Source organism: Equus przewalskii, chromosome 25, assembly GCF_037783145.1.
Source record: "Equus przewalskii isolate Varuska chromosome 25, EquPr2, whole genome shotgun sequence".
Lineage (NCBI taxonomy): Eukaryota > Metazoa > Chordata > Mammalia > Perissodactyla > Equidae > Equus > Equus przewalskii.
The window spans coordinates 8,953,312-8,976,457 of NC_091855.1; positions in this window are offsets into that span (position 1 = coordinate 8,953,312).

Genomic DNA, 23,146 nt, shown 5'->3' on the forward strand with positions numbered 1-23,146 from the left:
CCACATTCTGACTTTTCTCTGGCTATCCCGTTCACTCTGACTGGCTTCTTGCTTCCTCTCCTTAGCACAGAATTCGACCCATCCTCCAGCTGTGAGCCCTGTCTGTCTGCAGGGGAGCCTTCCCTCCTCTGAATCGGGTCCCACACTGTCTCCTCCCTGTCGTTGGTTACATTCTATGTGCTGTTAGATTTATTTTATTTTCTTCATGCTCATAGTAGAGGATCTGATTCTTCCAAGTGTTAATTATAATCTCCCTCGTGTCCGTCTAGAGACTGAGACCTTGGATAAAATCTTGAGAAGCTGGTGAGATTCTTTCACTGTTAGGTATTTTCATTAATGTGTCTATGTTTGTTCCCCAAAGTGCTTGAATCATTGCTCTGCAGGCGAGCAGGTGGTTTCCATGAGCCTGAACGGAGTTGTGAGGGACAGGGACCTGATACAGATTTTGGTGTGGGATACTTGCACAGATCACTGCCAAGTCATCGTGCACCGTGAGCAGTGTGTTACACCAGGGAGCCTGCTGGATGACTGTCACGGGGCAACCAAATTAGGTCTGATGAGATCAGTGAGTATTAAGTGGGCTCCAGGAATAGCTCCCTCTGTCTGAGGAGTCTTCAACACAGCAATTTTAGGAACAGGGTCTGCCCTAGCTCTCCAGGGAAAATGCAGGACCAGCAAGATTTGTTATACCTCAGCAGACAACTGGTTCACTTGACAAAGAATGCCTCTGAAAACAGTTGTTTTTTCTTCAGAGGAAGTGGGAATCACTAAGCCAGGAGTTTCAAAGAAAAAAAATATTGAGAAGCCTCTTTTATTAGTCCTCTATTCTCTCTTCCTCGCCATGTAATTAAACTGTATTAAATTAATAAATCTTTACTCTTCACTGACTATGAGGAGGTATTAGGGGATATACAGAACCAATGTCATGTACCTGCCCCCATGAGGCTCATGAAATAGTTGGAGATGGAGACAGAGCCGTCCCAACACCATGGGAGGAGACGGCATGAGGAGGGAAGGGAAGGGTTAGTGGAGTCTGGGAGTTTGGAGGTGGCCAGGAATTTGTAGATGTGTAAAGTGAGTCTTAGAAAGAAGGGTTCATGGAGGACACATTTACCTTCTATGTAACTCATTTGGGTTTCAGAGGAGGAGCTTCAGGACCGAGTGAGAAAAGGTGACAGGAGTAGTGGCTCCGCTTACTCTGGAGATGATAGAAAAAGTAGGGATACTCACAGCTTGAACACTCTTTACCTGGATCGTCTGCCCTATAGAGTAGGAAGAAAGGGGGCTCTGCAGGCCTCTTAGGGCCTTTGTGTGACTCACAAACACTGGGCACATTCTTCCAGGTGAAGAAGCCACCCCTGCCCTCTCTGATAGTCTCCTTTGAGCTGTTATTTGAGAGTTATTACATTTCCCTATTCCACTGGGCACCAAAAACTGCAATTTGACTCCAGGTATGAAAAACGTATCCACTAGCATTCTGCAATTGCTCTTCTCATTGATGGCCCTAATCCCTTCCATTTTTTCATATGACCCCTGATTTCTCTCCACTGCTCAATTCTTAAGGGAAGAACTGAATGATGGCATCCATGAGGGTGATTGGTGTGAAGAATCTTGAATTGTGGGATGAAGGCAAGGCCTCCTTGGTGTTTTAGCATCTACAAATCCCCTATCCCACAAACTCACAAACTTCAAAGTTTCCCAGTTTCTAGAGAACAGCAATTTTGCCTCTAAATTGGATCCATGGTGGCCCGAATAAACACCATGAACTAGAATTTAGTCCCCTTGTCTTTCTTATTCTGAAAATCCCAACCAGAGATCATCTCCTCTACCAAACCCTACCACACTCTCCTCTCAAAGAAAACAATTGCTCCTCTGAACTCCATAACATTTTATGGAAAATCACTGCTGTGAGCAAGCTCACTTAGATTCTCTCCCCTCAGTTTGCTCTGGTCCATTCCTGGAAGGTAGCTTCTTGCCTGATTTCTTTTTTGGTCCCTCGTAGAGCCTGGTACAATTTCTTTGTGTAGGGGAAGCCACAATGAAGTTGAAAGACCCATGAGCAAGCAATGAGGAGACGAATTCTAATCCTGACACTGGCACGACAAAGTATTCTCACCTCAGGTAAATTACGTTGTGTATCCATCTGTGTATTTGCATCTGTGTGTACTTCCGTACTATTAAGGTGAGTTGCTACTGACCATTTCTGCTGTGAAATTCTGTAACTCTTTGTAGTTACTTTCATGCCTGTTCAGATATGATTTTAGATGCTAGTAGCATGAAAATAATAAGTAGTGTAACTGAATTAAAGATAAATAGAGAGGCAGGTAAGTGAAGGGTTTAAGTGCAGGCTCTAAACACAGACTGCCTGAGTTCAGATCCTGGTATCACCATAATGCGGTGTGTAACTTCTCTATTTCTCATCATTCAAGTTTCCTTATCCAGAAAATGGGGATAATAATGCTACTTGTAGAGCTGTTGTGAGACTTAAATGCTTTAATTTGGGTTATGCATTTTGAATGGTGTCCAGCACGTGGTTTGTCAATGAGTGTTAGCTTTTACAATTGTGATGGTGATGATTTCTCCCAGGCTGAGTTCTTATCTGTGCAAAGTGAAGATCTAGGAAAAGTCACTCCACCAAGAAGTGGCATGACATTTAGTTTTCTGGATGTACACGTGAGTCACCTGTTTTTGGTGGTAAGTCCTTAGTATGCTCATTTCCACTTGGTTTGTGTTTGTCTCCTCTTTCAACAGCAAGGTAGTTGCTTCAAACTCCCAAGACTTGCACCAGCTCATGCAAGGAGCCTCCCATCCCTTAGTGGTCAGTGGCTCATTTACAAACAGAATGCACTGCATGACGAATATTCTGGTTGCCCCTCCAGATTGCCCTTCACGATTCTCCACCCTGACTTTTGCCCTGGGAGGCTGACCTCTATGGATTCCCTGGCTCCAGTGTCTTCTCTCCTCTGGTTAACTTCAGCTGAGGGGAGGCACAGGGGGACAGACAGAAGGCAGCAGGATGAGAGAGATTACAGTGTTTCTCGGCATCCCCCACAACCTGTCTCCCCTCCTTTCAGCCAGACTGCGGTCTGGCAGGAGCCACATTCCTCTGCTAAATGCCAGAGCTCCCCTCAAGTGACTCTTCCCCAAAAGTTTCTTGCTGTGCTCCAGTGGCACCTTCACATCCAAAGGACGTGTCACTGTTGCTGGTTCTGGATACTGTCTCCTGCTTGTTCCTGTAACTCTTGTCACGTCTTGGTGTAGTCCCTTTATTGAATGCTTGCTCTTCGACTCCCTCTGTTGAGTACACTGTTTCCTCGCTGGCACACGTTGGTAAGATTGATGCTTCCCCACCTACTTGCTGGTAGGAAGTAAATGGAACATTTTAACCTGATCCTATAATCTCAAGGTTCAGATTCAGCCCTTTCAAAGACCAGCTCCACAGGATATGGAGAGCACTGCTTGAAGAGTAGGACATGAATTTACTAGATGGTTAAGTACTATTCTCTCCAGTGTAAAAACCCAAAAAGTAAAAGAGGGACTAAATGGATTGTGGTGAGCACAAGTTTTATTACGACTCTTAGAACACTCTGGGTTATAAAGGAACTTCTCAACATTAATTCTATTGTATTGATACAAACAATAGTGCCCATTGGATGAGAAGGCCAGGAATAACATGTCCAGATTGGGCTAGTGGTGGTGTGCTGGTGCTCATGGTGAAATCATTGAGCTCACGGTCAGGGAAAGGTTGGAGAGAGAGGTGTGGCAAGGGTCTACCACTGGGAGGACAGTGGCCTAAGTACTCAAGACCTGACCGCTTTTGATAGGTTCTCTGGAGAAACCTCCCCTTCGTGATTGAGAAGGTTTGAAAGGCTTGAGGGCTCTAATTAAATAACATTTAGCAGCAGGCAGTGTATAACATTGGTACCTGTAGAAAAGAGGGCAATGCTTTGTAAGAGCTTGACTCTGGCTGGCACTTGAGAGATAAGGAAACATAAATCTTTCAGTCAGGTGCTTTAATGGGAACCACTTTCCTTGATGGATTAGTTTATGTAAAAACCTCCGGTGAAGAATAGCACAGAAACACATCCTGCCTTGGTGATTTTACTGTTAGAATTTTATTAATTGGTTCAAGGGTGAACTGGTCCAAGTAGGATGTACTTGTGAGGTTAAAGTCACCTGTGGTTTGTTCAACTTCTGCAGTTTTCCAACTTGGGGTCTGTATTTCAAATCCCGAGATTAAATCTCTCTTCCTTTGTAAGTAGATCTCTCAGGAGTCCACCCCTAGAATTACCATCATGGTTCCCATGACAACTAATGTACTTGGAAGAGGGGAAGAAAGGAAAGGGACTCAATAAAAAATGACAGAGGTGCGCCTGAAAAACAGGAATTAATTGTGAATTTGAACATAGAGTCATAAAGTGAGTGTGGGGAGAGGAGTGTTAAGCAGATAAGGTCTTTGGTTTAAGACCTCGGCGACTTGTCCACCGTTCTATTACTTCCGGTTTACTCAGCTGCCTCAAACTCACTGCTGGTCTTCTCTCCTCTCTCCCTCCCTTCCTCCTCTCATTCAATAGAGAACATTATCGGGGCAGGACTGCACATGGTCCCAGAAAGCGCTTACCTCTAGAGGATGCATTGTATGAGATCTCCCCAAGGTCCTATGGACTCTTGCTTACCTTCCAGATAGGAGCTCTAGACTTCTGCCATTTATAGTCCCTATCTGGTTTCTAATAATTCGTTTTGTCTTATGCAGGAATAGCAAAAGTAGGGTTTGTTCTGTTCAGAGCAAGATTTGTGCATTTCTTATTGAGAACTTTGTTAGCTTTTTTCTTCCTCAGTCATATCCCAAACTTAGGTGAATTCCAGACAATAAGAACTGACCACTACTGGTCAGGGCATTCTGAGCTCCTGGAGGAAAATGTGTCCTACATTTCCATAAGCCTGTGATACAATCAAGTCTTAACTCAGGCTTGAGAATCAGTCAACCAAGTAGGCAGTGCTGACTCAATGATTTTGCTCTTACTGTGTATCAACCTGCTTTTCCTACTATGTCAACATCCATTAATCTGAGATTTGACAGCTCCCTTCTCTGCCAGGTGTATTATATCTGCCAGCTCAGCCTGTACGTCTTCCTGGCATAGAATTCCCAAGCATTTAGTGATCAAGAGCAAGTAAAATTTCCAAAATAATTTGTGGAGACCGATACTGGGTTGCTAGCTTTTCAGTTTGGGAAATAAGAACATCGAAAGGAAATCAACCTAATAATACAGTTCATAAAAACCTTTTTTTAGGCCAAAAAAGTTGGAGGAACTAAGGTTAGAATAAAGAATTCTTCCAAAGAGGCCACCTTACCCAACAACAGACACACACACAGACATACACACACACACACACACATGCTCACATACATCTGATGTTTTTCGTTTTGCTGTGGCCTGGGAAACTGTCATCAATCAACAGTAGGACAAATTCTTTGGTTTGGGATACTGTACTCCATCATGTCTTCTCTACCATGGTTCTGCTTAAAATATTTCCCTTTGTTTCAACCAGTTTTGAAAATGTCTCATTTGGGAGAAAATCCAAAATAAGAACTCTGTCTTATTTATTACCGTAACCCCTAGTTCTTTGTTTTTTTTCTTTTTTTGAGGAAGATTAGCCCTGAGCTAACTGCTGCCAATCCTCCTCTTTTTGCTGAGGAAGACTGGCCCTGAGCTAACATCCATGCCCATCTTCCTCTACTTTATACATGGGACACCTGCCACAGCATGGCTTGCCAAGCAGTGCCACGTCCACATCCAGGATCCGAACCGGCAAACCCCGGGCTGCCGAAAAGCGGAACATGGGAACTTAACTGCTGCACCACCAGACCAGCCCCCATAACCCCTAGTTCTTAACATAGTTAAGTGCCTGGCACATAGTAGGTACTCAGAAATTCTTATTGAATAAACGAGTGAATGAAATGTTGAGCCTGTCCATTTTCTTCTCCCTGGCTCTGTCTGGCCAGTCTCTGACTTAGCGCTTTGGTTTATTTCTGGTTATCCTCTGGGACCATTTCAATATGGGCAAACAAAGCAAGTTAAGAAGAAATGAATTTCTTCCTGGGTTGAGGGTTGTACTATATCTTCTGTTAATGGGTGTCTTAGTCTTTTTGGGCTGCTGTAACAAAATGCCACAGACCGGGTGGCTTATAAACAACAGACATTTATTTCTCACAGTTCTGGAGGCTGGAAGTCTGAGATCAGGGTGCCAGCATTGTTGAGTGAGGGTCCTGTTGATCTGCAGCCTTCTTGTATCTTCATATGGTGGAAGGGGCTGGAGAGCTCTCTGGAACCAATTTTATAAGGCACTAATCCCTTTCTTGAGGACTCCACCCTCATGGTCTAATCACCTCCCAAAGCTGCCACCTTCTAACACCATCACATTGAATGTTAAGATTCCCGGGTTGGCTCCATGGCCTAGTGGTTAAATTTGGCACCCTCTGCTTTGGCGACCTTGGTTTGGTTTCTGGGCGTGGACCTACGCCACTCATCAGCAGCCATGCTGTGGTGGTAACCTACAAGCAAAATAGAGGACGATTGGCTCAGATGTTAGCTCAGGGCAAATCTTCCTCAGCAAAAAAAAAAAAAAAAAAAAAAAAGAAAGAAAAGAAAAGAAAAGAAAAGAAAAAAGAATCCAACATGTGAATTTTGGGGAACACACACATTCAAATCATAGCTCTGGAAGTAATTCTTCCGGCAGATTCAAGCCTTGATGTAGGTAATATCCACACTTTGCCACCACCTCTGCTTGGTACATGTCCAGACTAGGGCTCCAAATTTGGCAGCTAATCTGGGTCTTGTTTATTTATATTCTGTCCCAGATGACTCAAGTTTCAAAATAAATTCTCCATTAGAGTAATATATATGAGCAAATTGCATGATATGGATAAAATTACTAAGCTATCTTCTAGTCCCTGTGTTTTCATAGAGAAGAGAATTATAAATCATAGCTTAATGTTGCTCTTATTTGAATGTTTAATTAATGAACTTTTACAAATGATTTAGCATTTCAGATTTTTTTCTTGGGTTGATAATGATATTAAATTGTTTTGAAATATTTTAGCCCATTTTTCATCCTATTCATGTATTCTTTTGTTTTAACTTCAAGATTGCTTAATGTATGCAGTGGGTGGGGATAGCTTAGGGAAGAAATGAAAACATAGAAGAGTGAGGTTTTGGGAGAAACTGAGATCACTGAGTTCAGTGGTTCCCAAGCCGTGTGAATGTGGCAAAAGCCTGACTCGATGATTACAACTGATTAGCCTTCCTAGGTTATCACTAATTTGGACCAAGATGCCATGGTAAAGTTGAGGAAACTGAGGCCCAGTTTCCTTATTAAGTGGCCACCTCTTTGCCAGCTCTACAGAGGTAGTCATGGTGGTGAGGGCCAAAATGCAGGTAAGACCACACTAAGTGTGAGCAGCTTATACCCCTGTACCTTGGCTTCTGTCAGGAAGGCTTTATTTTCTCTCTGCTCCTGGCATCTCTCCCAGCCTTCTCACGTCTTCTATTACTGGATTGGTAAGTTGAGAGAAGGAGCTATGTACATTCAAGTTGCCACCCCTCCCTCTCTCGTTATCTAACAAAACAGGGCTCTGCCCACCTGTAGAGAGCAAGCAACGTGATGTGCTCCTCCATGTTATAGATCTATTGGGGTGCCTCCAACACACGCACCCTGCAGTTCAGTACTGCCTGTGTCTGGGTGTGCAGAGCTGTCTAATTTTGAGGTTCAGTGTCAGGAAGCTCAATATTGCCACACGTAAGCCATGCTCTCCCACAGCCCTATCAAAAATAGAGCCCATATTTTGATTTTCATCTTTTCAGCTTCTCAGTCACTCTAGATTTTAAAGTCAGGCAGGGAAAAGCAAGACTATTGCTTGGATCTCCACAAACCCTAACAGAAACCTACTGTCTTCCAGAGAAGCAGTAATCCTCAGCATGTTGGCTGTAGAAAGGCCCTAGACATGCTGCCCCAAATGCCAGCGTCAGAGGATCATCCAGAGATAGCTGTAACCATTTCCCCATTCTTCTGCTTCTGGGCAGCTCATCGGTCACCAACATGCTGAAATGAGGTTCACGTGCTTCCATTGTAACTCTTGCCAACCGGACCTTTTAGAGAAGGTTTTCCCCACATGTGCTTTGTCTACAGAGACTGGACTCGATCCTGGTGTACGTGCTATTCAATTATTGATGCCGTACAATCTCCCATTCTTTTCTGCTTAAAAATTTAATCGGAAAAGCAGAAAGTGGACTTATTTCAAATAAAAAATTCCAGCAATCAAATAAATAAGAATTGAAAAAAGGTAGAGTATCACGTCTGCCAATTCCAAAGTCGGGTTGTTTAGAGCCAGTTCTCAAGTTTGGAGGCATCCCCATCTTTTAAAAATTCCCCAACTCTGAAGTAAGAGTTAAATATTTAAAATATCTTTGTTATTTTGTGTGATTAAAGAGGTAAAATATATATTGAAAAAATTCAGAAAATGCGTCAGCATAAAGCAAATAAAGATAATCAGTAACCCCATCACACCGGAGACATCACTGATAACATCTTGACTGGTTTTTCTAGGCGTCTTTGCCCTACGTGTGCACACTAATTTTAAAGGGTTCATTCCATACAGACCATTTTGTAACCTGTTTTTTCTGTGACCTAATTTTAGTGCTTATCCTGATAGACAACCTCAAGCACATTTCTGTGTATCAAGATATAGCTGGAAATAGGCAGCCACAGAATTAATGTTTCTTGAAAAGAGGCTCAGCCTCTGCTGTTTGACAAAGCCCACTTGCTGTGTGTGGTGACGGGGAGCTAAGTCTCAGGATGAGAATCACCGAAGCAAATACCAATTTGGACACGATAGATAAAGGGATGTTTTCAGAGGGACTGCCCTCTCAAAGATAATTAAATCTTTATAGAGGTTAATCTGGCGAACCGGCATACTACCTGGAGGTGGAAAACCTTTCTTTCATTGTCACTGAACAGCTGTGAAACACAGGTGATAAGAAGGTGGAGAAAATGAGTGATAATTGGAGTTTGAGTATCTGCGTTGGAAGTTTCAGTGACAGTGTTGGCACTCTTCTGAAACTCCCGTGTTGGCAAATGGGATCTTTCTGTGCACGCACCAATTTGTTTCCTGCAGCCCTGATCCCAAGCACAGCTATAGCACAAGGCTGAGAGCACGCAGTTCGGGCTGCTCCAGAACCTGCCTGAATTGTACGCTAGCGTTAGACACAAGCCAAGGCAGAGGGGAATTTTTATGAATAGACCATAGTGGTTTCTTCCCCTTTAACTACTAATTGACATAGTGAAAGGAAGAAAATACAATTGTTTTGTGAAAACAATATCAGTTATGTTTGTTCTGATTCCTTAGAGGTACACAAAGTAACTGGAGGCTTGGCTGAAATTTTTTACTTTCCAAAAGACTGCTTTATATTATATGTAGAAATAAATGGAATTGTTGCTTTTAAGTGACATTTTAACTATAAATACAACACATACACATGGTAAAAATCCAGTGTGGGAGGGCATAAAATGGAAAGGAATTCCCCCTTGCTTTCCTCACTGATCACAAGCCACTCTTGACAGGTAAGCACTATTCTTTCTCATATATCTTTTAAAGAAATAATACCCTATTACATTATTTGGCATACTTATAAAAACTTTAATACCATTTTAGGTGATTTCCTTTAGCTCTAATTAGTTATATTATTTTTAATATATTATATTTAAAATATAATATATATTTTAATATATTATATTTAGCTCTAATTAGCTCTAATTAGTTATCATTAATTATCATTTTGTCAAATACATATATATATATTTTGTGTGTGTGTGTGTGTGTGAGGAAGAGTGGCCCCGAGCTAACATCTGTGCCAATCTTCCTCTATTTTATGTGGGACACCACCTCAGCATGGCTTGACAAGTGGTGCTGTGTCCATGCCCGGGATCCAAACCTGTGAGCCCCGGGCTGCTGAAGTGGAATGCATGAACTTAACCGCTATGGCACCAGGCGAGCCCTTGCTTCACATTTTTAAGTGTACTTGTTGGGAGGAGCAAACTGGACAACCCCCAGCCCCCATCTTTTAACATGCTCCGTAGCTCTCCTTTTTGATGATACCTTGGGCAAATCCTATAATTTTGACTCGTTCAGTTGTAAGAATGGTCTCCTTTTGGCAACTGTAACTTGGCTTTGCATATTAAAATTCCTACCGGTCTAAATAAAAACTTGTCTCCATCTAATTCCTAGCTTCTTTTCTTCCTTCCAGTCTTGAGCCATACCCACTCCTGGGAACTATAGAGGGGCGATGGTATGGTCATAGTCTTTAATTTCCCTATATTTCCTCTACTTCCCGCTTCAGTGCTTGGAGGGGAAAAGAGATTAGATGACAGCGGCAAATATTTTTTCTTATCTAGTTCCTATTATTACGGTTCTCTTTTGACTACTACTGGTTGAATGAAGCCCTCTGTGGCAGGTGGCCAAATGCTGGTGCTTTGTGAGATGCATGCGTGGGTCCCCACATCAGAGTTCCCTGTCACATGGGTGACACATGTTCTGGCTGAGATTACTTGTGTCCCCATCAGCTCCTGCCCTGCCTCTGCTCCTGCCTCTCGTGGTACTCGCACAGGAATTCTCTTTTCCAGTATTTAGCCTTCGATCAGTTGGAAGTGGGTGATGAGGTGGTGGTCTCTGCAGAATTTTACTAGTTCTGCAGAAATATGCTTAACAACTCCTCTGTATAATGTACAAATTGACTATTGCCTTCCATATTGAGTCTTTAGCAAAATTGTTAGTTAATAAGAAAAGTCCCATTCGAATATCAAGATTAATAAGTGCCTTTGAAGTCAGACAAACCTGAGTTCTTACCTGAGCTCTCTCGTATACCAGCTTGGGCAAGTGACTTTATCTCCCTGAGTCTTTGTTTTCTTATTTGTAAGATGGGAATAATGATAACGACCTCGAAGGCTCTGTGCGGATTACAACACAGTGGGTGATACTTAACGGGGATGCAACACAGTGTGGTTAACTGACTCTATTATAGAAAAGATGCAAGTGATGAAGAACAACAATTGAGGGAATAACTTAGAGATGGGAATCGTCAGTTATGAAGAAGTTATCAAGTTGATATGTAAGAATATATATTTAGAGAAGAATAGAAAAAGGAATGGTGCCAGATCCCAAAGTAACTCAGTTCCAGGAGATTCTCCAAAGTTTCCTATGCCAGTGGCTGATACGAAGAGGAAATTACAGAATTTTTCTCCTTGGGGTGAGGGGGTAGCATATAACATAGCATGTAGTTTTCTTTTTAATTATTGTTACATCACGAAAACTTTAAAAGTTGGAATGACCTTTCTTAGGCTGTGATAAAAATAGCTTCTCTATACATTTGTAAGGGAAATGATGGGACTGAATTTGAGGAGAGGTAGAAGAAAATAGGAGGTTAGCAATAATTCAGACAGTGGGTAGTCGTCTTTTCTCTTTTTGTTAGGATGGTGTTGGAAGTGCTTAGCCTGAGATGACTTTACCACCAGCCCTAATCCCAAACAGCTATCTTTCTTCTAAGAGGTCTCACTGTTTGGGGAAAAAAACAAGATTTGCTTGCTCCCTCTGGAAAAAGAGCAATTGAACAAACCATAGGCAGTGTTATTTAACTCTTCAGTTTATCTTCTGGAAGATGAAAATGCAGTTTGAGTGGACCCTGAAAGTCCTAATCTGCTTTGTGTGTGAAATATTAGAGAATACTCTGCAAGTGACAGTTGTTAGAACAAAAGAAAGACTAAAAGAGATTATCTTCAATAAAGCTTTTCTTGATCCCACCTTACTCCACACACCTCCTCCAGGTGTACCTGCCATGTAGTAAGTCATACCCCTCTCAAGCCAGTTAATTATAGTCTGTCTAGAGTATGTATTTGTCCTTTGCTAAGCCCTTGAAGGCAGGATATTTGTCTTATTCACTTTCTTTTTTGTAACCTGTATGTTTCAGTTCTCACCAGCACACCACTACAAAATAAGGTCACAGAGTTTTGTTTTCCTGCAGAGAAAAACTTTGTTTTACTCCACTGTGTTTATGATAACAAAACTGAAGAACTCAGCAGGCTAAATTACTCTAGTAGATTCCTATTAGAAATAGGTAATAAAACAGAACATTATAGTTGAAGTACATTCTTGAGACTGTGGAGCCATTTTTGCTTTTGAAAGAAGTGATTATGTTCAGAGACAAGATTATAAAACATATAATAATTAGTGGGCCACTTTTCTTCCATAACTGGAATTGCTGGGAGATCCTGGCCAATGTGCTCATAAAAATGGGTTCAAAGTCACATGCCTCAACATCCCTATCTTCATTCCTCAATGAATTCATCCAATATGTAGTTTTTGAGGATTCACCATGTAATCTCTTATGCTACTTCTATTTCATCCTCAGTGGACACGGTGTACTCTTGGTTGGGAATCCATCATATTTGGTGATCTTTGCTTGCTTGAAGAGAGGTATGAATTCTACTTTGCTTTTTCTCTACATTAACTGTCCACCACTGATAAGGCGCCAAGGAGTAAACATGGTAGATTCTGTGCCAGTGAGCCATTGCCTGGCTGCCATATGCAGCATTCATCAGCTATTCAGTCCCATTACTATTTACTGAGAACAATGTCAGAGCCTGATAAGGGTCATAAAAAGCTGAGCAAGACATGTTCCCTGCCCAAAGGGTTCAGGGGTGTTGAGTCTCTGGCATCAGAGTGTGTGTGTATGTGTATGAGATTTATTGTTTTCCTCACTCCTTTAGACTTTCAGCCCCTTGGAGACCAGTCTGCATTTTTTATTAATCTTATTTTTAAGTTAACATACTTTAAAATTGACCTTTTTGGAGTGTACAGTTCCATGAATTTTAATATATGTATAGATTTATGTAACTCTCACTGCAATCATGATACAGAAAATGTCCATCTTCAGAACACTCTCATAGTGTTCCTTTGTAGTCAAACCCTCCTCCCACCTCTAGCCCCTGGCAACCACTGGTCTGTTCTCTAAAAGTTGTTCTTTTTCCAGAATGTTATACACACAGATCATACAGTATGCAGCTTTTTGAAATTGGCTTCTTTCCCTCAGCATAATGCCTTTAAGATTCATCCATACGGTTGCGTGCATTGATAGTTCATTCCTTCTTCTTGCTGAGTAGTATTGCAGTATGGGCATAAAACAGTGGGTTTGTCCATTCAACCATTGAAAGGTATTTGTTTGTTTTCATTTTTTGTGATTGTGAACAGTTGTTATAAACACTCATGTGCAGGTTTTAGTGTAAACATTTGATCTCTCTATGGTAAATGTCTAGACCTGCTGGGTCATATGTAGACGTATGTTTAACTTTATAAGAAACTACCAAACTGTTTTCCAGAGCATCTGTAACATTTTGCATTTCCTTAGGCAATATACAAGGCTTCCAGTTGCTCTGCATTCTTGCCAGCACCTGGTGATGTTGTATTTTTTAGCTATTCTAATTAGTATATAGCGGTATCACATCGCATCATGGTTTTAATTTGATTTCCAGGAATGGCTCATAATGTCAAACATCTTTTTATGGGCTTATTTGCCTTCTGTATATGATGTTTCATGAAGTCTTTAGCCCATTTTAAAATTGGTTTGTTGTTTTTTTACCATTGAGCTTTGAGAATTTTTTTATATATATTGTTAAAGATTGTTTGTTGAATGTGTGATTTGCAAAAATTGTCCACTAGTCTGTAACTTGTCTTTTTATTTTCTTAACTGTCATTTTAAGAACAAAAGTTTTGGGGGCTGGCCTCGTGGCCGAGTGGTTAAGTTCGCACACTCTCCTTCGGCGGCCCGGGTTTCATTGGTTTGAGTCCTGGGCACCAGCCCAGCACTGCTCATCAGGCCATGCTGAGGCAGTGTCCCACGTACCACAACTAGAAGGACCCACAACTAAAATATATACAACTATGTACTGGGGGGCTTAGGGGAGAAGGAAAAATAAAAATCTTTAAAAGAACGAAAGTTTTTAATTTCGATGAAGTCTAATTTATCAATTTTTTCTTTTCTAGATTGTGCTTTTGGTGTAATGCCTATAATCTCTTTTCCTAAGGTCATGAAGATTTCTCCATATTTTCTTCTAAAAGTTTTATAGTCATGTATCTTATATTTACATCTATGATCCGTTTTGATTTAATTTTTGTATAAGAGGTAATATTTAGGTCAAAGTTCATTTTATTTTTTTCATATGGATTATCAACCAATTATGTTGGAACAATTTGTTGAAGAGACTATCCTTTCTCCATTGAATTTCCTTTGCACCTATTAAAAATCAACTGGCTATATTTCTGGAAGTTTACTTCTGGACTCTATTCTATTCCATTGATCAATATGTTGATCCTTTCACCAATATCACACTGTCTTGATTACTGTAGCTTTATTGCATAATGTTAATAACAGAAAGTGTGATTCCTCCAACTTTGTTCATTTTTTCCCCAAAATTGTTGTGGCTGTTCTGATTCCATTTTCTTTTGATTTAAGTTTTTGAATGAGCACGGCTAATTCTACCAAAAATTCTGTCAGAGATTTTATTGGGGTTGAATTAAATCTATAGATCATAATTGGGAGAGAGAATTGAGATCTTTCCTATGCTGAGTCTTCCTATCCATGAACAAAGTATGTTTCTCAATGTAGGTCTTTGAGTTCTTTCATCAGTGTTTTATAGTTTTTAGCACAAAGATCATGTTCATGTTTTGTTAGATTTATACCAAAATATTACAAGTTTTTGGAGCTATTTTAAGTGGGATTATTTTTCTCTCTTCTGATTATTCATTGCTAATATATTAATTTTCTATTGCTGCTGTAAACACGTTACCATGCACTTAATGGCTTTAAATGATGCAAATTTATTAGTTTGCAGTTCAATAGGTCTGAAGTCTAACAGGTCTCACTGGACTTAAATTAAGGTATCAATAGGGCTGCATTTCTTTTTGAAGGCCCTAGGGGAGAATCGTTGCTTTCTCCAGCTTCTAGAGGTTAACCACATTCCTTGGGTCATGGCTTAGAAATCATGATTCCGGGTATTTCATGAGGAACTAGATGTACTTAGTAAAGTAAGTTTAAGCTCGGTAAATATTTATTGAATGAGTGAGAAACAATAAGTAGAAATTATTTCATATGGTATGGATGAATATGGAACAAGTCACATTTTCACATTGAAGTCTGATAGCCAAGTTTTGTGGTCTTTCGTCTTGTGACCTATCCTCAGATTATTAGCTTTTGGAGTTGTCTATAACTGAATGAACAAGGAAATGGTATACTGCAATTTTTGGATTTTATCAGAGGGTTTTCCTTTTGTTAACAATTAAGAACTCTAGAGATGAGTCAGTTTCTTAGTAAATGAAATATTTTCTAATTCTCCTTGGGGCATCTACTTTCTAGTGCATTTTCAATGAACTATTTGTATTAATCAGTATCAATAAATTAGGCGAATAAAAATATTAATCTTTGCATTCTGTTCATGTAAGTGAACTGTGGTGAAGTTTACAGAGGTGAATGGAATCATTTATTTCTGTATAATTGGATAATTTATTTATTAAGAGATTGCCATAGTGATTTCAAATGATTCTTAAAAACTTTTAGGTAGTAAAATTCTGAAATTCAGCACAACTATTTTGGACATTCTTTAATTTTAACAAAGAGATTCAATATACATAATTTATACAAATAGATGTTGAGTGAATAAGGAAAATTTTATAATTCTGAGCAATTTTATGCTCTAATCTTATACTTGAAATTCAATATAAAAATGTGAGATGGTTCAAAATTTGTGCCTTACCATCTTCCAGTAAAGCTTAAAGGGTTGTGGGGCCAGGCCGGTGGCATAGTGGTTAAGTTTGTGTACTCTGCTCAGGTGGCCTGGGGATCACAGGTTCAGATCCCAGGTGCAGACCTACACACCACTCATCAAGCCATGCTGTGGCAGCATCCCACATACAAAATAGAGGAAGATTGTCACAGATGTTAGCTCAGGGACAATCTTTCTTCCTCACCAAAAAAAAAAAAAAAAAAAAAAGCATAAAGGGTTGTAACGATTTTTTAAAGGAGAGAAAAAGGGATCCCTCTTTTTTGTCATTTGGTCAATAATTCCAACCTTATAGAAAAGTCAATTGATTTAAAATCTAAATTTAGTCTTTTACTCCAGATGTAAGATTTATGAGTGAGTTCTACTGTCAGCAAAATGTGTGCTGTCTTCCCTGCTGACTTTACAATCTGCATCTGCTTTTGGACACCATGAAAGCAAAAACATAAAAACGCAATTTTGTTAAGCCTTTAAAATTGGGCAATATAGACAAGTAAATATGTAGTTTGCAGATAATGATAATTAGCCTGAGCTGTGTGAGGGCCTTCCAATGGCTTTCCTTTTCGGGGCTTAGTGTTCTGTAGGGAATCTAATGGAAAAAGTTGGACTAAAGGGATGAAGAAGTGGTGGGGAGGGGAAAATAGTTTCAGATTTGGTACCTTTCTTGGGGAGCACAGGGACAGAAAGGAGACTAACTTTTCTTTTGGTAAATACCTCTTTCTATCTCTCCAACAAAATTAAACTGATACTCATTGAGTTTTCCCACAAAACGACCAACAAAGCAGGTTGGACCAACAAAAAGAACATAAATTTGGAGGCAGGCAAAATATACTTCAATTCTAGCTTGGCCATTCATCATTAGTGTGACCTTTGGTTCAGTCTTAGCCATTTGGAGCTTCAGTTTCCTCATATATAAAACAAGTGTGAACTCATCACCTTCCCCCCAAATTTGCTGAAATATGCCCTATCTTGGATATTGGCATTGCCATTCACCCTTCAGGCCAAGACTCCACAACCCTTCTTGGTCCTTAAATCCAGCTAGCCACCATGAACTCTTGGTTTACACTGCTGATGTCTTCTTTCCCCTTCCAGTCACCTGGTGCTTGGACTTCTGCAAAGCCTCCTCCTGCTCATGCTGCCTCTGGCAGCTCAGAAGCTGCTGCCTGAAGGAAGCGTACTCTGGCCTCCAAGACAGTTTATTACCTTCCTTTGGCTCTGTCTGCAGCTTTCATGAGCATCTCTTAGAGCATACTCTGTTCTCCCCATCAAGGTCAATGTCATAGTCTCCTTTGCAGCCAGGGTCTTAGCTCAGTGCCTGGAACACAGTAGGAGTCCAGTAAATATTTGTTGAGTAAGTGGATGAATAAATAACACCCATTTTATATGGTTGTTGTGAAAGTAATCTATGGCAAAAATAGGAATTAAATAAATGGGATTTATTATTCACATGATTACTATTCTCTGAAAAAATTTATAAGTGTTCAGCATGTTTTCATCTGGGTTGATGGTAATTATTTGGATTAATAGAGCACCTTTAATATCAGTGCCACTGATTAATAAATCAGTCTCCTAAACTGGGATCATCAAATTAGTTAATTGTTTTCTGCAGCATAGCAGATGCCAAATAAATAATTTGCAAGGGGTAATCCATCCTTTGTTAGAGTAAACCCAGGAAAAACTCTATCCTCCAGAATTGTTCCAATTTTGGATGGACATTTCTAGCTTTTTTTTTTTTTTTTCCTTGTGCTGTCCATGGCAGAGAAAATTCTTCTTGGACAAAATGTACTTATAGGGCTACTTTGGAAGTGGTCTTATGTGTATTTTCCTAGGACTCTTAGGCTGCATGAAGGCTCAGAATAAGTCCAGTGCTTTACTAAAATTAAGGACAATTCTAAGTCAAGGAAGAATGAGCTTGAAGTGGTTATACGGCAAATTCCTGCCATCCTGGTGGTAGTGGTGTTGAGAACAACCTTAGATCACTGATGGCAGCAGCAGGCCATTTGCAGAACATATGCCAGGATGGAAGGGACCTTGAGTGGGGAGGGACTAGAGCGCAGATGTGTGTCAATGGAAGCTCTGAAGTTAAAGAGGGTCCTTTGAACAATTGCGGACACAGGGAAGGAGAATTCATTTAAATTTGTGGAAAAATCTTTATCTAAAGAATAGTCCTTTCCAACGCGGATCAGAATGGAGAGGCAGAAGTGAAAGTGACACAGACAATGAGGAAAACACAGGATTCAGATGGGGTCTGAGTAGAGACAATACTGAATCATAGTTGATGAAGGGTTTCATCAGTTCCCTAGTGAGGAAGAGCTGAAGCTAATTTCACAACCACCCTTATATTATGCATGTGTGTGTATGTGTGCATGCATGTGTGTATGTGTAAGAGTAAACAAACTCATGGCTTAGAAAAATACACGTGGTACATTTCACAAGTAGAATCAGTCATTTGCAGGAATTTTTTCTGTTGTTATTATAAAGCCCAGAGCATTGGTACCCATTCCAGGATCATTAATTTTAATTTAATGGAGCACCTGACATGTGCAGCCAATATTCTGATGCTCAGAGACAAAGGACCAAGAGAGCATCATCCCTTAGTCTGCTGCCTGCATAAGATATAATCTTTTCTTTTAAATTTTATTGATCATAATAGTTTATAACATTGTGAAATTTCAAGTGTACGTTATTATTTGTCAGTCACCATATAAATGTACCCTTTTACCCCTTATGCCAACTCTACCAACCCCCTTCCCCTCTGGTAACCACTAATCTGCTCTCATTGTCCGTGTGTTTATCTTCCACATACAAGTGAAGTAATAAGGTGTTTGTCTTTCTCTGTCTGGCTTATTTCACTTAACGTGATACCTTCAGGGCCATCCATGTTGTTGTAAATGGGACGATTTTGTCTTTTTTATGGCTGAGTAGTATTCCATTGTGTACCACATCTTCTTTATCTACTCATCAGTCAATAGACACTTGGGTTGCTTCCACGTCTTGGCTATTGTGAATAATGCTACAATGAACACAGAGGTGCGTAAGTCTCTTCGGATTGTTAATTTCAAGTTCTTTTGATAAATACCCAGTAGTAGGATAGCTGGGTCATCTGGTATTCCTATTTTTAATTTTTTGAGGAATCTCCATGCTGTTTTCCATAGTGGCTGCACCAGTTTGCATTCCCACTAACAGTGTATGAGGTTTCCCTTTTCTCCACATCCTCTCCAACGTTTATTCTATTTTGTCTTGATAATGGTAGACTTTCTAACAGGTGTAAGATCTCTCTTTGTAGTTTTGATTTGCATTTCCCTGATGATTAGTGATGTTGAATATCTTTTCATGTGCCTATTGGCCATCTGTATATCTTCTTTGGAAAAATGTCTGTTCATATCCTCTGCCCATTTTTTGATCAGGTTGTTTGCTTTCTCGTTGTTGAGTTTTGTGGGTTCTTTATATATTCTGGAGATTAACCCCTTGTTGGATATATGATTTACAAATATTTTTTCCCAGTTGGTGGGTTGTCTTTTCATTTTGTTCATAGTTTACTTTGCCTTGCAGAAGCTCTTTAGTCTGATGAAGTCCTATTTATTTTTTCTTTTGTTTCCCTTGCCCTAGTAGACATGGTATTCAGAAGGTCCTTCTAAGACTAATGTCAAAGAGTGTACTGCCTACGTTTTCTTCTAGGAGTTTTATGGTTTCACATCTTATCTTCCAGTCTTTAATCCATTTTGAGTTCACTTTTATGTATGGTGAAAGATAATGGTCTATTTTCATTCTTTTGCACATGGCTGTCGGATTTTTCCGACACCATTTATCAAAGAGATTTTTCTTTCTCCATTGTATGTTCTTGGCTCCTTTGTTGAAGATTAACTCTCCGTAGATGTGTGGGTTTTTTTCTGGGCTTTCAATTCTATTCCATTGATCTGTGTGTCTGTTTTTGTACCAGTACCATGCTGTTTTGATCACTATAGTTTTGTAGTATATTTTGAAGTCAGGGATTGTGATGCCTCCAGCTTTGTTCTTTGTTTGCAGGATTGCATTAGCCATTCGGGGTCTTTTGTTGCCCCTTCTGAATTTTAGGATTCTTTGCTCTATTTCCATGAAGAATGTCACTGGGATTCTGATTGGGATTGCATTGAATCTGTAGATTGCTTTAGGTAGTATGGACATTTTAACTATGTTTATTCTCCCAATCCATGTGCATGGAATATCTTTCCATTTCTTTATGTCATCATTGATTTCTTTCAATAATGTCTTATAGTTTTCATTGTACAGGTCTTTCACCTCCTTGGTTAAACTTATTCCTAGATATTTTATTCTTTTCATTGTGATTATAAATGGGATTGTACGCTTGAATTCTCTTTCTGTTAGTTCGTTATTAGAGTATAGAAATGCAACTGATTTTGGTAGGTTGATTTTGTGCCCTGCCACTTTGCTGTAGTTCTTGATTTTTTTGAATAGTTTTCCGATGGATTCTTTAGTGTTTTCTATATATAAAATCATGTCATCTTCAAACAGCAAGAGTTTCACTTCTTCTTTGCCAATTTGGATACTTTTTATTTGTTTTTCTTGCCTTATTGCACTGGGCAAAACCTCCCGTTGTATGTTGAATAGGAGGGGTGAGAGTGGACACCCTTGTCTTGTTCCTGTTCTCAGAGGGATGGCTTTCAGTTTCCCCTGTTGAGTATGATGTTTGCTGTGGGTTTGTCATATTTGACCTTTATTATGTTGAGGTAGCTTTCCTTCTATACCCATTTTTCTGCGAGTTTTTTTTTTTTTATCATAAATGGATGTTGGATCTTGTCAAATGCTTTCTCTGCATCTATTGAGGTTATCATGTGGTTTTTATTCCTCATTTTGTTAATGTGGTGTATCACATTGATTTGCAGATGTTGAACCATCTCTGTGTTCCTGGTATAAATCCCACTTGATCATGGTGTATGATCCTTTTGATGTATTGCCGTATTCAGTTTGCCAATATTTTGTTGACTATTTTTGCTTCTATGTTCATCAGTGATATTGGCCTGTAATTTTCCTTCTTTGTGTTGTCCTTGTCTGGCTTTGGAATCTGGGTGGTGTTGGCCTAATAAAATGTGTTAGGAAGTGTTCCATCTTCTTACATTTTTTGGAATAGTTTGAGAAAGATAGGTATTAAATCTTCTTTGAATGTTTGGTATAATTCTCCAGAGAAGCCATCATCCTGGACTTTTGTTTTTTGGGAGGTTTTTGATTACTGTTTCAATCTCTTTACTTGTGATTGATTTATTCAGATTCTCTCTTTCTTCTTGATTCAGTTTTGAGAGGTTGTATGAGTAGGAATTTATCCATTTCTTCTAGATTGTCCCATTTGTTGGCATGTAGTTTTTGATAGTATTCTCTTATAATCCTTTGTATTTTTGTGGTATCTGTTGTAATTTCTCCTCTTTCATTTATAATTTTATTTATTTGAGCCTTCTTTTTTTTCTTAGTCTGGCTATGGGTTTGTCAATTTTGTTTATCTTCTCAGAGAACCAGCTCTTAGTTTCATTGGTCCTTTCTACTGTTTTTCTTTGGTTTCAATTTAATTTATTTCTGCTCTAATTTTTATTATTTCCGTCCTTCTGCTGACTTTGGGCTTTTTTTATTGCTTTTTTTCTAATTCTCTTAGGTGTAGTTTAAGACTTCTTATTTGAGATTTTTCTTGTTTGCTAAGGTGGGCCTGTATTGCTATGAATTTCCCTCTTAGGACAATTTTTACTGCATTCCATATGAGTTGGTATGGTGTATTTTCATTTTAATTTGTCTCCAGATATTTTTTGATTTCTCTTTTAATTTCTTCACTGATCCATTGGTTGTTCAGTAGCATGTTGTTTTGTCTCCACATATTTGTGACTTTCCCAGCTTTTTTCTTATGGTTGATTTCTAGTTTCATAGCATTATGGTCAGAAAAGATGCTTGATATGATTTTAATCTTCTTAAATTTATTGAGGTTTGTTTTGTTTACCAACATATTGTCTATCTTTGAGAATGTTCCATGTGCACTTTAGAAGAATGCGTATTCTGCTGTTTTTGGATGGAGTGTTCTATATATATCTGTTAAGTCCATCTGGTCTAGGTTTTCATTTAAGTCCACTATTTCCTTGTTGACTTTCTGTCTGGATGATCTATCCATTGATGTAAGTGGGTTTTAAGTCCCCTACTGTTATTTTTTTCCTGTTAATATCTTCTTTTAGGTCTGCTAATAGTTGCTTTATGTACTTTCATGCTCCTTTGTTAGGTGCATATATATTTATAAGTGTTATGTCCTTCTTGTGGAGTGTCCCTTTTATCATTATATACTGCTCCTGTTTGTCTCTCATTGCCTTCTTTATCTTGAAGTATACTTTGTCAGATATAAGTATGGCAATACCTGGTTTCTTTTGTTTGCCATTAGCTTGGAATATCATCTTCCATCCCTTCACTCTGAGCCTGTGTTTCTCTTTAGGGTTGAGATGTGTTTCTTGGAGGCAGCATATGATTGCATCTTGTTTTTTAATCCATCCAGCCACTCTGTGTCTTTTGATGGGAGAATTCAATCCATTTTTATTTAGAGTGATTATTGATATATGAAGGCTTAATACTTCCATTTTATCACTTGTTTTCCAGTTGTTCTATATTTCCCTGTTTCTTGTCCCATGTATTTCCCACTGCCAATTTGCTTTGATGTTTCTTTATGATGGTTTTCTCAGTTTTCTCTTTACCTATCATTTAGTGGTTACCATGAGGTTTGCATAAAAGATCTTGTAGATGGTCCATTTTCTGATAGCCTCTTATTTCCTTAGTCTAAGCAAGTTCCATCCCTTCCCTCTTTCCCATCTAAGTTATTGTTGTCCCAACTTACTCCATTTTGTGTTATGAGTCTGTGGCTGAAATGATTTTATTGATTTTTGATGTTTTCTTTCCCTTTATTTTTAATTTTATAATTAAATGTTTGCTAACCTGTTCTGATAGAGAGCTGCAATTTTCTGATTTTGTTTGTCTATTTATCTCTTTGCTCAAGGCTTTGTGAACTCTTCCTTTTTTTTTCTTCCAGGTATGAGGACCTTTTTGATCATTTCTTGTTGAGGGTGGGGGATCTTTTGGCCATGAACTCCCTCAGCTTTTGTTTATCTGGGAAAGTCTTTATTTTTCCATTGTATCTGAAGGATTGTTTTGCTATATAGAGTATTCTTGGCTGAAAGTTTTTGTCTTTCATAATTTTGAACATATCATTCCACTCTCTCCTAACCTGTAAGGTTTCTGCTGAGAAATCCAT